This window comes from Nannospalax galili, unplaced genomic scaffold, assembly GCF_000622305.1.
Source record: "Nannospalax galili isolate Female #2095 unplaced genomic scaffold, S.galili_v1.0 scaffold7, whole genome shotgun sequence".
In the NCBI taxonomy this organism is placed as follows: domain Eukaryota; kingdom Metazoa; phylum Chordata; class Mammalia; order Rodentia; family Spalacidae; genus Nannospalax; species Nannospalax galili.
The window spans coordinates 5,913,405-5,917,375 of record NW_008359081.1 but is presented as its reverse complement, the minus strand read 5'-3'; the positions used below and the strand labels follow the sequence as shown (position 1 = coordinate 5,917,375).

The following is a 3,971-nucleotide window of genomic DNA, read 5'->3' as shown; positions in this document are numbered from 1 at the left end:
ATCATCTGAGGGACATTCATTTATTTCCATTTCTTAGCTATTGTAAAAAGAGCAGCAACAGGCATGGCTATGCAAGTCTTCCTGAAGTAGGATGAGTCCTTCAGGAATATGTCAAGGAGTGGTATAACCAGATCATATGGTCAATTTATTTGTAGTTTTTATCAAGTTTTCCACAGTGGTTGTACCAATTTGCAGTGTCATCAACAGTGAATGAGAATCCCCCTTTTCCCTCATCCAAAAAAGCAGTTGGAGTCATTTGTTCTTTTAAAAATACAGAATGCTTCACAAATCTGTGTGTCATCCTTATGTAGGGGATATGCTAATTTCGGTCATTCCAATTTTGTTATATGTGCTGCCAAAGAGAGCACCTCATGATTGTTGTTGTCAGACCTCTTTATGTCTTCCTACATGACCCTTATTAAATTGGTAAAGGGACTTGTATTGAAAAGGGGATTGATAGGGATAGGAGAGAGACAGATGGTTAGGCTCAGAATAACCATAATAAATTATCTATATGCATTAAATTGTCATAGTATAACTGGACAGCTGACCCCAATCTTATCTGAAGAAATATTGGCAACTAATTACTGCTGAAGATGAAGCGCTGATCTTCCTAAAGTGTGGGACTACAGATAGGCTGATTAGACCTCTGTCTTGGGACAGTAAGTTGACATAAAAGGCCTTAAGACAAATGACAGAATTATGAATTCCAGTGTGTGTGTGTGGGGAGGATATAGGAAGGTGCCAGTGGGGAAGGGGTATTAAAGATGATTAAGATTGATTGTGATGCTCTGCATGAAATACACAAAAATTCAATAAAACTTTAAAGAAATTTAATTACTGTGAGTCACATAGATAAAGCTTGAACAAAGAGCAATTGTTCTCAGATAAACCTTACCTAAACATATATTTCTTGATCTGGTATGTATAATTTGTCAGTAGGTTGTTGGAGTAATATGGTTCCCTCTGGTTTTTAAAACTAGGTAGGCATTTATTTATCTTTTGCATTGTCTCACACTTCCATCATGATTTCCCCAATTAAGGGACCCCTTTTCCCCCTTTCTCCCTTAATAATACTCTTCTCTTACGGTCCTACCTCTCTTGAGCTCCTTCTTTCCCTTTATCCCCTAGGTTTATCACATAAATGAACCACATTTTCATTATCCACTCATCAATTTCAGGACGCTTAGGTTGCTTCCATCTCTTAGCTATTGGGAAAAGAGCAGCAACAAACATGGATGCACAAGTGTGTTTGCAATAGGATGAATACTATGAGTTCTTTGAGTATATGCCAAGGAGTGGTATAACTGGGTCAAATGGAAGGTTCATTTGTAGTTTTTGAAGAGCTCTCCACACTTCTTTCCATAGGGGTTGAACAAGTTTCCTGCCCCACCAGCAGTGGATGAGTGTTCCCCTTTCCCCACATCCTCTCCAACATTTGGTATCATTTGTTCTCTTGATCTTAGCCAGTCTGACTGGGGTAAGATGAAATCTTAAAGTGGTTTTCATTTGTATTTCCCTAATTATTAGTGATGTTGAACATCTTTTAAGATGCTTCATAACCATCTTTACTTCTTCTTTTGAGAACTCTCTGTTCAGCTCCTTAGCCCATCTTTTAATTGGGTTGCCTCTTGTCTTGATTCTCTGTTTTTTGAGTTTGTTATATATTCTGCATATTAAACCTCTGTCACATGTGTCGCTGGTGAAGATTTTCTCCCATTCAGTGGGTTTTCTGTTCACTTCCGTGGTTGCCGCCTTTGATGTACAGACGCTTTTTATTTAAATGAGGTCCCATTTGTTAACTCTTTCCCTTGTTTCCTGAGCAATTGATGTCCTGTTTAGAAAATCCTTTCCTACACCTATATCTTGTAGGTTTTTCCCAATGTTTTCTCTTAACAGTTTCAGAGTTTTAGGCTTTACATTGCAGTCTTTGATCCATTTGGAATTGACTTTTGTGCAAGGTGAAGATAGAGGTTTAGTTTCATTCTTCTACAGGTGGAGATCCAGTTTTGCCAGCATCATTTGCTGAACATGCTGTCTTTCCTTCTCCAGTGAATATTCTTGGCCCCTTTGTCATTTATCAGGTGGCTGAAATTGTATTTACTCATATTTGGGTCTTCAATTTTGGTCCATTGCTCTATGGGTCTATTTTTGTGCTAGTACCGTGTTGTTTTTATGACTGTATCTCTGTAATACAGCTTAAAATCGGGTATAGTAATCCCCCCGGCAATGCTCTTAGTGCTCAGGGTTGCTTTGGCTATCTGAGTTCTTTTGTGTTTCTATATGAATCTTAGGATGTTTTTTTCCAATTGTGAAAAATGTCACGGGGATGTTGATTGGCATTGCATTGAATCTATAAATGGCTTTTGGTAGGACGGTCATTTTCACAATATTAATTCTTCCAATCCATGAGCATGGGAAATCCTTCTATCTTCTGGTGTCTTCCTAAATCTCTTTCTTTAAAGATTTAAAATTTTCATTGTAGAGCTCTTTAATGTCTTTGGTCAGGTTTACTCTGAGATATTTTATTTATTGTTTTTTGAAGCTATTGTAAAGGGGAGTGTTTCTATGTGCTCTTTCTCTGATTGCTTGTTTTTGGTATATAGAAAGGCTACAAACTTTTGTAGTTTAATTTTGTGACCTGCCACTTTACTGAATGTGTTAATAATTTCTAGGAGTTTTCTGGTGGAATTTTTGACATCTCTTTTACATAATATCATATAATCTGCAAAAAGGGATAATTTGATCTCTTCTTTTCCAATTATTACTCTTTTAACTTCCTGCTCTTGTCTTATTGCTCTTGCAAGTGTTTCAAGCACTATGTTAAAGAGAAGTGGGATAGTGGACATCGTTGTCTGGTTCCTGATTTCAATAGGAATGCTTCCATTTTTTCTCCATTTAGAATGTTGTTGGCTGTGGGTTTGTTATATATGGCTTTAATTATGTTGAGGTATGTTCCCTCCAGTCCATTTCCCTCTAGGACTTTGAACATAAATACATATTGAATTCTGTCAAAGGCCTTCTTGGCATCTATTGAGATGACCATGTGGTTAGTGTCTTTGGGTCCATTTATATAATTTATGACATTTATTTACTTTTGTGTGTTGAACTATCCCTGCATCTCTGGAAAAAAGCCAACTTGATCTTGGTGGATGATCCTTTTGATATGTGTCTGTATGCAGTTGGCAAGTATTTTATTGAGAATTTTTGCATCTATGTTCATTAAGGATATGGGTCTAAGTAGTATTGGATGCAGATCTTCTTTAAATGTCTGATAGAATTCTGCTGTAAATCCATCTGGTCCTGGACTTTTTTTAGTCAGGAGGTTTCGTATTACCATTTCAATTTCTTTTTGTGTTATGGGTCTGTTTCAGCTGTTAATCTCTTCTTGGTTTAGTTTTGGTGGTTCCCATGCTTTTAGATATCCGTCCATTTCTTTTAGGTTTTCAAATTTAGTAGCATATAAGTTTTTAAAGTACTCTCTTATGATGTTCTGTATCTTTCTGGTGTCTGTTGTGATGTTTCCCATTTCATCTTTGATTTTGTTGATTTAGAGGTGCTCGTTCTTTCTTTTTATTCAGTCTAGGAACCCAGGAGCCCTCCCCAACAATGAAGGAATTCTGACAGACCCGGTCTCATGCAAGGCTTGTGCAGCTAACTAAAGGTGCAGTGAGTTTATGAGCGCAATGATACAGCCATGTTATATCCAGGAGACATCTTTTTGTGGAACACCTCCAAATCCTCTGGCTCTTGCATTTCTTTTGTCCCCTCTTCCACTCATTCAATTTTTAATTTCCAATATTGCTGTCTAGAAAATTTATGCATTGAATTGCATTCATACTGTAAACCTTATTCCTTAATTTATCTAACTCTTCATCTTAATTTTGTACTCTGAATTTTTTGATTTTTTTTAAAGTCAATCTTTTAAATTGTTTTTCTGTCTTTGTATATGTATGTTTGTGTGTGTCTGT

General features: G+C 36.6%; 1 non-coding gene across 1 annotated transcript; it reads right to left on the bottom strand.

Annotated features, from left to right (window-relative positions):
- Window positions 1-266: 266 nt before the first annotated feature.
- Window positions 267-368, bottom strand: LOC115068353. The gene has a single exon (XR_003847715.1). It is a non-coding gene; the product is annotated as a U6 spliceosomal RNA (small nuclear RNA).
- Between the last annotated feature and the right edge of the window lie 3,603 nt (window positions 369-3,971).